This window comes from Pinus tabuliformis, chromosome 8, assembly GCF_031772625.1.
Source record: "Pinus tabuliformis cultivar Carrire ecotype Pingquan chromosome 8, CPIR1, whole genome shotgun sequence".
Classification (NCBI taxonomy): Eukaryota; Viridiplantae; Streptophyta; class Pinopsida; order Pinales; family Pinaceae; genus Pinus; species Pinus tabuliformis.
In genome coordinates, this window is record NC_142294.1 from 1,756,962,480 (window position 1) to 1,756,976,768 (window position 14,289).

Here is a 14,289-nt window from a genome sequence, read left to right on the forward strand (position 1 = left end):
AGTCATAATAGAAACCTAGGAAACACTGAACATAGTTTTATATAAAAAGGTTTGGTTTTACAAAATTTGTGCTCAAGACACATATGGCCACATGACCTATCATATAAAAAACTACATGTAAATATTGCTATAAGCCTTGTAGTAGACTAATCATAGTGCTCATGATAACATGCCACTGCACGAGTTATCTTGCGCAATAGCCGACCAATACAACTTGACACTCCAATAGTGTGTTGCTCAAATCACATAGAAAGTTGGACAAACGTGGCTTTATCTATCCCATGTGTCAACCCCGCCATGTGGTGCTCTACTTCTGCTAAGGTCTCGACTACATTGAGATCTAATAGTACATCTCGTCCTACTACAAAAACCTGTACTAGTGCTATTTCCTGCTATGGGTCTACCGCACGATGGAGATATGAAGCACCTATAAGTCATACGGGCCCAATATTTGCATGAAAAAATCAATAGTTTAGTCTCAGATACATTTTAAAACACAAAAAATTGTAAAAATTAAAATAAAAAATGGTTGAAATGTCATACCTATAGCACCCCACTACTCACCCTCAGGGAGCACGAGCTTAGGGTCTCCATGAAAGTCCATGCCTGCGTATGGATACTCATCTATCATAATGAATTGCCTGCATGGCCATATGAGGAAGGATGGTGAGAAATTGATCGACGATGGACCTGCATGTCGCGACATAAGATCTATCCACCTCCTCATTCATGGAAATCTCATATCAATGGGCTCGAGTGTGATATGTTGAGGCTGTAGCAATGGAATCCATTCTAAAGCAAAGGAGATCAAGATCGAATGATAGCTAAAAAAATTCAGTCACCCACCTCTTGGTTTAGTCAGTTGTTCTTTCATGTTGACAAACACTCCCTCACTCTAGTTGAAAATCGTTAGCATACATTCTAGGGCATACTACATGTATGACGTGTTGGCTACGTGAAGTGTGGTGCTACCAACCAATCTAGAAATGACGAATATGATCGTTCTTAAAGGCAATCAGGTCTCGTCTTTTATGTTGATTTTCCCATCCCTAGTTGGCTAGGCTCGAGGTCTAAATGAGTGGCAATGTAATGCTTGACTGTCTCTCCACCCCTTCTCCCGCCTAAGAAGGAGATGGGAGAACCTATCATAGATAAACCAGTCAAAAAATATATGTCCTCTACCTTTATCTCAAGCAAATGTGCTCCTAATATGAATTCCCGAGCTTGAAAATCCCATGAACGAATAAGGTATTCTAGTAGTTCCATCTGTTGCCTCATGCCAGAAAGCCAAAATAATTTCAATAACCCATAGCTTTTTAGTGCTTGGATGGTAGCAGGGTCATTTGCAGAATTCATATCTTGTTCTTCGTGTTCTCTTTCCCTCCATATTAATGTCGTTTTATTCCAATGAAGTCCCGAAACATCACAAGGAGACTCCTTAGGATTCATTCCATGCAAAAAACTTGAATATTTTTTAAGGGAAATAGCATAACAAATTAGAGAACTACACCCAACGCACCCCCACAAATGGAGACAATGCTTGCAATGCTACTTCCAGTGCATTTTGACCATGACAAACGCTCCTTTCGACTTTAGGAGGGTGCATTGATCCAAGGGAAAAATATTTGAGCCCTATGACCCTCAAAAACCTAAAAATTATGCATGAAATTACAAAATGCCACCATGAAATAAAAGAGAAAGGTTTTTAAAATTACCTAGAAGTGACAACACCTGAAATGATCCACCAAATTGATCACAATCAACTGCAGAAGATCAAGGGCACAAAGAACTCAGAACTCTAACATCGGAAGGTAAAAATGAATTGTCATTTTGATTACTTATGGCCATTTCTTCCATTATTTTATTCACATTTAATAAATTGACCCAATCATAATTCAATTTTATCATGAAATAGGTATTTTTAATCCTTTGCTTGTGTTCTGAGTAGGTCGACATCTGTTTGACGAATTTTGTCGTGTTTTGAACAAATAATTTTGACCAAAGAGCATACTTTTATCACTTGTTCGGGTTCTGTAAACTCACGAAAAATTAACCCCTTGGAGTCCTCTTTCAACTCTTTTTAGACTCCAAAAATACGAAAAATTTGTCTGCACTTGTCTTTTCGAACTCATTAAAGTAAATGAAAAGACGTCTATTCAGTATAAGTTTAACCCTTTTCTGGACTGAGATAGACTAACTATGAAAATAGAATACCTTAGTCGAACATGGCTAAGAGATTCTCCTGAGTATTTTTTTCCACCTTTTTGGACTCAAGAGACTATCTACGAAAATGAACTTTTGGAGTTTTCTTTTTTGCCTCTTTTTCAAACTCTCTAAACATGAAAAATATGTCGAATTAGACCTTCATTGGACTTGTTAAAACATCAAACAACGATGGGCTCATCGATCATGATGGGACTGGACCACTCCTTCTTAGGGTTCGTTAAACATACTTGAAGGGATTCATCCAAAGGATGAACTTACAGATCAAGCATATGTTATCCTCCTCAAGCTTGTTAAAAAATAAAGAGGTACTGAACAACAATGGTTGGGGAAATTGGGAAAAAAGGACACTCCAATTGTTAATGGTGGTGAGTCACTCTTGAACATGACACTCTTCCACTTCATCTCCATGGTTGTTGGGTTGGGAAATATGCTTGTCTTTTGGTTCATCATACCTTTCAATGCCTCCATTTTTGATTTTGGGTCAATGTTGCCAACTCCATTCAGTCTTGCCGATGTGTTCACGATAAGTTATTCAATCAATATCTATTACGATAATCTTAAGCCTTCATTCCATGTCTGTCGTTCCTGATCCAATTCTGTATCATCATCATTTTGTCTCAAATCATGATATCCATTTTGTGTTGTTGATGGGGGATACATCAAGTCCTTCCTACAACAAGTCGCTTCTTGTTGACATCAACTCATTATCCAGGAAGTTGACTTAGAAACTCACCCTTCGGTACCTTGGTGCTTGCATACATCAATGTTAAGTTTTCTCACTCTTGGCGACAAGTTTACATCATCGGACTTCGACCGACAAATTTTATGTGGTGTTCGACTTCAACTCATTCATTCACACCATAAAAATTGTACAACAGTACCTTGAGAGCCATTAACATCATCAATGGTTTCTCTCGCATCTATTAACAACTTACATCATTGGTTTCTAATCAAATGGTGTCTATCATGCTCGACTCCAGCTCATTGATTCACATGGTTAGACTCATACACTGGACGATTGTGTGAACGAAATCGAAGACCCCAAATCTAGCTCCATCCATCCAGGTTGTGATTTCAGGATTAATACAAGATCATAGTGTATGATAGCTATGATCATACAAACAATTATCTAGCTATAGGTCCACCTTTTGTCATCAGTGAACATTTCTATTTGATCATTGTACATGTAATGTTAGCTTATATGGTGAGCATGGGTATGCATCCCTTAGTAGAGTCATCATGATGTAAATGTGTTGTAACAAATAATGATCTCGCCGGTTGTTCTTGATCCTAACGTGTTACAAGGGAAAGCACTTTAGTCGTCAGATGTCATTTCTGACTTTGTGTTTTAGGGGGCAATCTGTTATAGGCCATTTTGTCACATCTGGTAAATAGGCATGTTAACTGGATCAATCAACATCCTTTTACCCCTTGTTATCACCATTTCACAAAGCCCTAAACATGACTCTTCCTAATCCCGAGTTTTTTCCTTTAACTGCTTCATTTTCAGTGATTTTAAGGCCCAAAACACCCTACTTCTTTGAGAGATTGCGTTCACTAACAGGTTGCCCCTCTCTAGACCTGTGCTAATCACCAACATGTTGCCCCTTGCTAGAAATTTGGGAAAAATACAAAGAATCCCAAATCTTCGAGGAGTTGTTACAACCATTTACCTTGGATGAAAGTTTTGAATCCTATCCTATCCTACCTTGGAGATTTCACCCCTTATCCCTTGAGTTCATCCTTCCATCAAGAGTGGATCTCAAACCTAGATTGGTAAATGGATAAGAATTCCTAAACTACCATCATTTCATCTATATTTACTACCATCCACAAGCTAGAGGTTCGCTTTTGGAGATAGATTCTACCCTCATGTTGTTGCTATGAGAGTCATTATTCCATGCATTAGGGTGGTATAGCGATACACTTTGTGACAAGGAATTTTAGGGTCCAACCCTAACCCATTTATTTATGTAATAAACCCAATAGGGTCGAGTCATAGTCATAGTTAGTTAAAGAGTTAATAAAGCCCGTATTAATAGTTGTAAGTGGTTGACCCGCATTTAAGAAAGGGACCACAGTTAGTTGCAAATGGGCCATAATTAATAAATAAAGTGGTTAACCCATGTCATGCAAAGGACCACTAGTCGTTAGGTTGTTGGAGGTCATTTAACTATAAATAGTCGTAGTTAGAAGGGAAAGATCATTGAGTCTTATTTTGTAATCGAGCTCTGCTCTACTGGAGGTTGCCCCCTTGAAGAGGAAAGTGAACATTGCATTTATCTCTCAATAATAAAATACTTCCTGTTTTTCTCATTTTATTATGTGTTATAGGTTGTATTTCTTCGCATATTTAGTATTCTGGAATTTCTCGCAGGTTAAGAGCATAACAAGTGGTATTAGAGCTCTTTCCAGGGCCGATTGTACCTCCAATTTTTACAGTTTTTTTTTAGGCTAGAGACGTGTTCCGACATCTTTAAACCATGGGATCTATTGTTGAGTGCATAAACCTGCGGATTTGGGGAGGCATGCATGCAAGAAATACAAGAGGTGGTCACGCTTGTTGGACTCCCTTGTAACCCCTGTGGGTACCCCTTCGAGTAGTAGAGCAGTATACAGAACCGTGCACAGACAGCACTTCCACGTACCTTTGGGTATACCAAAAGCCCTTAGGATCCCCTGAAACCTTGCCTTAGATAAGCTGCCAGCCGTTTTGCTGCTACAGTACACTAAGAACAACACTCAGGGAGATTACTCGTGCGTACGATAGGTTAGTTGGGTAGTACGGCTAATGGTACGGTTGATATTCCTTAGTTAGCGCCCTAAAATATTGGGCGGAGTACTATTGTTGGACCCTTATGCATATTGTGATATGTAGCACCTAACAAACCTTTGTGACCATAGTTCCCTCTGCTCTCTGAATATCACCCATTATCTTATCTTCCATATCAGATCCACCAGTTCGGGTTCTATCGCCACAAGACAATTCAGATCTAGCAATTGGGGTTTTGTTGCCTCCGCACCAATCAGATCCACCAGTTGGGGTTCTACCGCCACAATACAATTCGGATCTAGCAGTTGGGGTTATGTCGCCACCGCACCAATTAGATCCACCAGTCGGGGTTCTGCCGCCACATTACAACTCACATTCAGCAGTTGGGGTTTCGCAGGAATATCTGACTCTCTACGTGGTGAGGCTTGTTGCTGCTATAGTCTGGGCCCGATTTTTGTAAGACATTAGGCAGGATCAATTTTTCTGGAATTCGGCCACTGTAGTATTGATCCACGGGGAGTAAAACTTCGTTCAGATTAAAAGACTAAGCTATGACATACAGGGACAGTAAAAGACCACATTGCAACCTTTTGTTGGACCCTTATGCATATTGCAATCTGTAGCACCTGATGCTCCTTTGTGACCACAGTTCCCTCTGCTCTCAGAATATCGCCCATTATCTTATCTTCCAGATCAGATCCACCAGTTCGGGTTCTATCGCCGTAGTACAATTCAGATCTAGCAGTTGGGGTTTTGTTGCTGCCACACTAATCAGATCCACAGATTGGGGTTCTACCGCCACAATACAATTCGGATCTAGCAGTTGGGGTTCTACCGCCACAATACAATTCAGATCTAGTAGTTGGGGTTCTGTCGCCGCCGCACCAATTAGATCCACCAGTCGGGGTTCTGCTGCCACATTAAAACTCACATTCAGCAGTTGGGGTTTCGCAGGAATATCTGACTCTTTGCGTAGTGAGACTTGTTGCTACTATAGTCTAGGCCCGATTTTCGTAGGACATTGGGCATGATCAAGTTTTCTGGAATTCGGCCACTGCAGTACTGATTCGCGGGGAGTAAAACATTGTTCGAAGTAAAAGACTAAGCTCCGACAGACAGGCACAGTAAAAGACTACATTGTAGCCTTTGAGACATTGGCCTTCAAAACGAAAGGTCTAGGAGGTGAATTCTACTTAGAGTGTTTCATCAGTGGTCTCAAAGAAGCCATCCAAGCACATGTCCGGATGCACCACCCACCTACATGGATAAATTCTTGCAAAAACGCTATCCAGGTAGAACTTGCCTTAGCTACCCAGTCTACTCATCCAAATTTCATAGCCAAGGGGCGTTCCACCCAGGCTCAGGGCCCTACCCAAACACTTAAGGTTCAAAATGTGTCTCCAGCAAAAATGGTTGAACGACGAAAACAAGGATTGTGTTACTACTGTGATGACAAATACTCCCTGGGGCATAAATGCGAGGAACCAAAATTCTTTCAAATTGATGTTACTAATCACAGCTCATCTGAGGAAGCTCGACCCCTTGGGGGGGCAGAGGACGAAGTTGAGGAAACCCAACAGGACAATGATCTCATAGCGACGCCAGCTTAACCAGTCATATCGCTACATGCTTTGGTGGGCATTTCTGCACCCCAAACTCTCAAAATCACAGACTTTCTTAAACATCGCCTTGTAGTGGTATTGATTGATAGTGGCAAAAGTGAGTCACTGAAGCTGTTCATTGTTTTGTAAGGCAATTTCTAATTTCCAAGTCCTTATTGTTGATGGGGGGACAATGAAATGTGAAGGCCGCTGTGAAAATATTAAACTTCAGATGGGAGACTGTCACCTAAAGACCCACATGTTTGTGATTAACATGGGTGGTTATGATGTTGTCTTGGGTGCTGAATGGCTTTGCACACTAGGCCCAATCACAATGGATTTTCAGGAGTTATATATGAGCTTTAAGCAAAATGACCACGTTCATACACTACACGAACTCCAGGCAGGTACTCCTTCTATCATCATCTCGCATTGAATGGAAAATTTGTTGAAAAGGGCCATCATGGAGTCATCATCCAATTTAATGCCATCCAGGCCATAGAATATACGACTCTTCATATTCATCTTGAGATGCAACAAGTCTTAGACTACCACCAGCAGGTATTTGACAAACGTAAAGAGCTTCCACCCTCTAGAGGTAAACATGATCATAGCATCCATTTGGTCCTGGGGGCCCAACTGCCTAATGTGTGCCCATATCAATATCCTTTCACCCAAAATAATGAAATTGAAAAGATCATCAAGGAACTCCTTGAAGTAGGTGTTATTCGTCCTAGCCTCAATCCTTATTCATCACCAGTGGGGTTGGTGCTAAAGAAAGATGGAGAATGGCGCATGTGTCCTGACTTTCGGGCCCTCAACAAGCTCACTGTCGAAGACAAATTCCCTATTCCAGTTGTTGATGATCTGCTTGATGAACTACATGGTGCTCAATTCTTTACCAAGCTAGATCTTTGCTCTGGCTATCACCAAATACACATGAAAGAAGTAGACATTCCCAAGACTGCTTTCCGAACTCATGAAGGCCATTATGAATTCTTTGTCATGCCATTTAGTCTCTGTAATGCTCCATCTACTTTTCAAAGCCTCATGAATCACCTGTTGAAGCCATATCTCCGAAAATTTGTCCTTGTTTTCTTTGATGACATTCTCATCTACAACCTGACCTGGGAAAAACATCTTCAACAAGTAGACTTGATCTTGCAACTACTCCGGAATCACAAATTATTTGTCAAATTGTCCAAGCGCTCTTTTGGTGTGGAAGAAGTCGAGTATTTGGGACACATGTGGGTCATGAAGGTGTCAGGGTTGATCCCAAAAAGATACAGGCAATGCAAGATTGAACCCAACCAAAAAACTTGAAGAGTTTGAGGGGATTCTTGGGTCTCATTGGCTACTATTGCAAATTTGTTTGCAACTATGGTTTCATTGCTAGACCCCTCACTAACCTTCTCAAGAAAAATACATTCCTTCGGACTAATGCAGCACAACAACGTTTGTGGCTCTCAAACAAGCCATGTGTTCCACTCCAGTACTGGCACTATCGAACTTCACCAAATTTTTTGTGATTGAATGTGATGCTTCAAGTACTGGTATTGGTGTTATCTTAATGCAGGAAGGTCGACCCTTGGCTTTCACTAGCCAACAACTAAGTGGGAAACATCTAGGTCAATATACCTATGAGAAAGAGATGATGGCCATCTTAAATGCAGTAGATACCTGACGACCATACTTACTGGGGCAATGTTTCCAAATCCGCACAGACCATCAAAGCCTCAAATATTTTTTGGAGCAATGCATATCCTCGCCACAACAAAATAAATGGTTGGCCAAAATGTTGGGATATGATTATGAGATAATTTACAAGAAAAGGTTTGACAATGTAGTAGCGAATGCTTATCACGCCAATTTGAAGATGAAAACACCCTGCTATCAATCTCTCTTCCCATACCAGATTGGATTGAAGAAGCCCGCAAGGAATGGTTTTCACACCCCTCTCTCTCCTAACTTATTAATAACTTGAGAGCAGATCCTAATTCCTCAATCGACTACTCTTGGAAGGATGAGATTCTTCACTACAAGGATCGAGTAGTTATATCGCCAACATCCACCCTCAAAAATCACATTTTGGTAGAGTTGCACTCATCTAACATTGCAGGGAATGCAGGCTTTCAGAAGACTTATGCTCGCACTCATCATTCTTTCTTTTGGACAGGCATGAAAAATGACATTCTTACTTTTGTAGTTGAATGTGATGTGTGTCAACGCCAGAAAGGAGAAACAAACAGGTTACGAGGAACCTTACAACCATTTCCACTCCCTACCTCCATCTGGATGGATGTTTCCATGGATTTCATTACTAGTCTCCCAAATTCGGGCAACAAATCTGTCATCATGGTGGTTGTGGACAAACTTTCTAAATATGCTCATTTTTGCGCTCTACCCCTCCCATTTACCCCCACTTTGGTGGCTCAAGCTTTCATGGACCAAATCTTCAAATTGCATGGCATGCCAACTTCCATTGTGTCTGATCGTGACTCCACTTTCACCAACAAATTTTGGCAAGAACTTTTCAAGCTACAAGGCATTGAACTCCAAATAAGTACTACCTATCGTCCCCAAACCGAAGGTCAAGCTGAAGTAGTCAACAAATGTTTGGAGACATACCTAAGGTGCTTCGCTTTAGAAAAGCAACATCAATGGGTATAGTGGATACCTTTAGCTGAATGGTGGTATATTACTAACTATCACAAAGCCACCAAGATGACTCCATATGAAGTAGTGTATGGCCAACTCCCACCTTCACCTATTTCTTATATCCCTGGATGCTCTATGGTGCAAGCAGTTGATCAACTCCTACAAAACCGTGCCAGTATGCTAGCTCATCTCAAAGATAATCTCCATTAAGCTCAGAATTGAATGAAGCAACAGGCAGACCAACATCATTCAGAGTGCACATTTCAAGAAGGGGATCAGGTATTCCTGTGACTACAACCATATAAGCAAACATCACTCAAAGAAAATGGCTACCAGAAATTAGCTCCAAAATTCTATGGACCTTATCAAATAATTCAATGCATTGGAGCAGTAGCCTATAAGCTGGCCTTGCCACCAACTTCAAAAATCCATCCAGTCTTCCATGTATCATGCCTCAAGAAAGTGGTGGGGAACAATTGCAGAATTCAAACCAGTCTACTCGAATTGGATGAGGAAGGTTCACTCTGGCTCCAACCAGAATAGGTCCTTGATACTCGTGAAAGACATATGCGCGACCGCACGATCAAGGAAGTCCTCGTCAAGTGGAAAGACACCTATCCAGAAGATGTGACCTGGGAGCAAACCACTATTCTTCAGCAGTTTCCGCAGCTTCAGCCTTGAAGACAAGGTTGTTTTTGATGGGGGAGGGCATGTTAGGGTCCAACCCTAACCCCTTTATTTATGTAATAAACCCAATAGGGTCGAGTCATAGTCATAGTTAGTTAAAGAGTCAATAAAGACCATATTAATAATTGTAAGTGGTTGACCCGCATTTAAGAAAGGGACCACAACTAGTTGCAAACGTGCCATAATTAATAAATAAAGTGGTTAATCCATGTTATGCAAAGGACCACTAGTCGTTATGTTGTTGGAGGCCATTTAGCTATAAATAGTCGTAGTTAGAAGGGAAAGATCATCGAGTCTTAATTTGTAATCGAGATTTCTTCTACTAGAGGTTGCCCCCTCGAAGAGGCAAGTGAACATTGCATTTATCTTTGAATAATAAAATACTTGTTGTTTTTCTCGTTTTATTATGTGTTCTGGGTTGTATTTCTTCGCATATTTGGTATCCTAGAATTTCTCGCAGGTCAAGAGCATAACAAGGAAGGACAAGCCAACTTGGAGGAGGTCTTCTACAAGATCAACTCTATATTTGGTTGTAACTCTCTCCATTGCTATTAATACAAAGAGTTCATTGTTTTCCTATATGTGATGTTATGTTTTCATGTATTTCAATACCATGTTGATCTATTGAGTAAAGTGATTGGATAATACTACATAGGATGTCGTAGATCTTTGGCTTGTGTTGTCTGATTGTGCAGGTTCTAATGATAGCACTTGAAGCTAGGAGCATACAAGCTGAGAGAGGAATGAGGATTACAATGAATTCCAGGTAAGCTTCATCCCGTTGTCCATTTACTTTAAGGAAAACGTTGGTTTCTTTGCTTTCTGTTGTTGTAGACTAGGCCACCCAGCCTAGGGAAGATATTTATGTCCGCAATCGTATATTCCATATAAGACTTGGTACCAAATCGCCAGGGTTTGAGACACCAAGAATAAGTCTAGAGGTTATGCTCTGAGGTAATATAAACCTTATTTATTCCACCTTGAGTGCTAAAGTATCGTTCTAAAAGGGGATAGGTCAATTGTTAATTGATATTGATAGAAGAGAGTTTGACAATCAATCGAGAAGAATCTTTGTCCCGAGAATTTTTCCCCAGACATTTTAAAAAGGTGTTACATGCGCTCATTGAATAAGTCTCGGGGTCTGAGATCTACTAGGGTGATCATGCGCCACAGTCACATAAGCTCTTCATTTTAAAGCGAGAGTGCTGGACTCAAGGTTGGAGTGCTTGTGTATGCACATATACATATAGTGGTTGAATTTCGCTGCAACGAGTTTATTTTATATAGTCGTGAAGAACCCAGACTGGTGGTTTTTATATTGATGTATAAAGGGACTCCTTCCCCTTCATATATATTATGAAGTTCTTGAATCCAACGATTTTTTTTATAAAGTCTTGAACTTGTGATTCAAAGATTTTAGATATAAGCTTTGAGCTTGAATTCAATGGTGAAAAGGTAGTCCCCCCTTGCTCCGAGACTTTGAAAAATATGTTAATAAAAAAGCCCATCGACTTGCACCAAACATGCTAGTCAACGTGTGTAGAGGGAAATATGTTGTAATTAAGGATTATAGTTTGAAGCAGGTTATATGTACTTCAAGTTTTGTTTAATTTTAAATATTTATTTGAAGATATTCACCTTCAAAAACCTATATATGTTCAATATGATTTATATTCCTCTTTGGAATATAATTGTGATTAAAAGTCAATAAATAAAATTGAAGATAGAAAAAAATCATAATATAACTCTCGATATATAATTAAAATCCAAACACAAATTTAAAACTAATACAAATACTCTAACTACTATAAAAACAAATACAATTTAATATACATGAAGAAGAAGAAGAAATTATTTTAACGTCCATGAGGCTAAAAATAACCTATGGGACAGATTGCTTCTTCATCTGCTTGATGTATTCGGCCCTTTTTTTGTGAAGCTTCACAATAAATGCTCACAACTTCTCAACAAACCCCTCGCTAAATAAATTATCCCAAGAGCTAGCTGCCAGCATATCTGCATAATTTTCCCTATTGTCTTTGAAGGCCTCACATTCTAAAATGAAATGTTTTTCCGTTTCCACTTTTCTGGAAGAACAAAAAATGCATACCCTTTCCTCCCACACTTCCTCTGGCCTTTTCTAGCGCCCTGTTTCACAACGGAATTGATGAGAATTAGTCCTTAACTGAGCAATAAGAATTTTGGCTCTCCAAGAGATATTGGCCTCTATGTATGCATTTTGTTGATGATTATGAGTGGGATTGAACACTTCAATATAGTAATTTTTCTTTCTTCCTAGCTCCTTATCCCAAGTACGTTTGTGGAACTTTTCCATAACAAAAGCTTTGATCTCTTTGTTGTTTATAGGACACGCGTTCAAGCAAATACCCCATTTACTAAACGATTTGTTATTTTGTTGCATCCAAGCTTTTTTTCTCTTGCACAATCTATCATTAAAGACAACCTTAGGCCATCTACCCTCTTCCATTTGCTCAATTTTTTTTAAATACCTTATGGCTCGCACCATAGCAATTGCTTCAACAGGAGCAGTCCCTGTTTCACTTAACAGGATATCATAAGGAACTGTACTTTTAATCTTAAATTTGTTTGTAATCAAACGCTTCTGAATTTTCTCAATTTGTCTTCACTGCATGTCGGAGGTATTGCTAGCCCACAATTCACAACCATAGAGAATCATCAGAATCACTAGAAGCGCAAAAAGAGTTTGAGTGGTCTTCCAGTCCCATAACTCTGCCTCTCTCACCTATTTTGAAAAGCATAAAATGCTTTCCAACCCCCCAAAGTTCTTTTCTTTCTACAACCATTCTAGCTTAGATTTTTTTTGAAGTCAATTCCTAGGTATTTATAATCCACAACTTCTTCCAGAATGTTGCCTTCAAAGTAGAACTTATGTTGGTTATGTTTTCTTTTCTTAGAGAAGACCACTACTTTCGTTTTGCTGATATTGACTTGCATCCCCACACTTCTACAAAAATGCTCAAGGGATAGTAAGTGCTCTTGCAAACCAAGAGCCAATTTAGCAATCAAAATAAGGTCATCTGCATACAAAATAAGCCTTATAACAAACTTACACAAATAGATACCATCCCCCCCTTGCGAATTTAACCACTTCTCAAGCTTGTTGATATATAAACCAAAAAGCATAGGAGACAGTGGGCAACCTTGCTTGACCCCGATATCGCTTCTAAAACTTTCAGAAATGCCTGCTGAAGTTCTAATTTTGACTTTTACCTCTTCATTCAGCCTATGCATAGCTACTCTCAAATGTTTAGGAACCCTAAGCTCCTCCATCATCTGCCAAAGTTTATCCCTAGGAACCAAGTCAAACACTTTTCTGAAATCAACAAAGCAACAATGATGTGGGGAGCCTTTGTTGTATGATGTTGTGCCTTAAAGTTATGCAATGATCAACTGTGGAATGTTTAGGTCTAAAACTTGCTTTCCCTTTAGCACGCTTATCTCTTTCTTCTGCCCACTTGCTAGTTTTGTTTTCTAGCATGCTTCCAGATTGCTTTGCAAACAAAGGGTTTATCATGATAGTCCTATAATTGGAGGGATTATTGACGTCACCGCTCTTGAAAAGAGGTATTGCAAGACTAGTTGTACAATCTGTGGGGAGCCCTTGTTGTATGATGTTGTTGAAGATTTTTGTAATGCGAGATGCAAGAATCTTTAAGCCCCACTTTAGATATTCTGCTTAGAGTTCAGCTAAGTCTTTTGCTTTTCCAACACCCAACTTCTTGATACCCATCTCTACCTCTTGTACCGTGAAGAGTTCAGTATCAGTGTTGACCAAGGGGGTAGGGTCAACCTTGGGAACCTGTTCATAGAGTTGTTTTTCATAGTCAAACCATTTAGAAGCTGTAATATTATTTCCAATTTGTATCTTTTTCGGTTGGAGCTCCTTCTAAAATAATTTGGGATTATTTTTCCCAAGGAAGATTAGTTCTTCCCTCCTTGAAACCATGAAATCAACCTTTTTCTTGCTTAATATCCGCTTGTAAGATTTGAGCTTTATGTTATCCTTGTTTGACTCTTTCCACATTCTCCTTGTCTTTTTGCATTCCTCGTCAAATCAAGCATTAACCAGAAAGCAATTTGTTTCAGACTTCTTAATTTTTGTTCTTTTGCACTTTACAAGTGCGCATTGAATTAAATGTGTTAATTCATGACTATGAAGGTTGTGAATTGTAATTTTCTCCTTCTCAAAGAGCCTCTCTAGTGTCATTTTGAAGGTATTACAATTTTCTGGGGTCAAAAGAATTCTACCCTGTGGGAGATTTTGTTGGACACGCTAAATTTTTTACTCTAATTGTTTCTTCC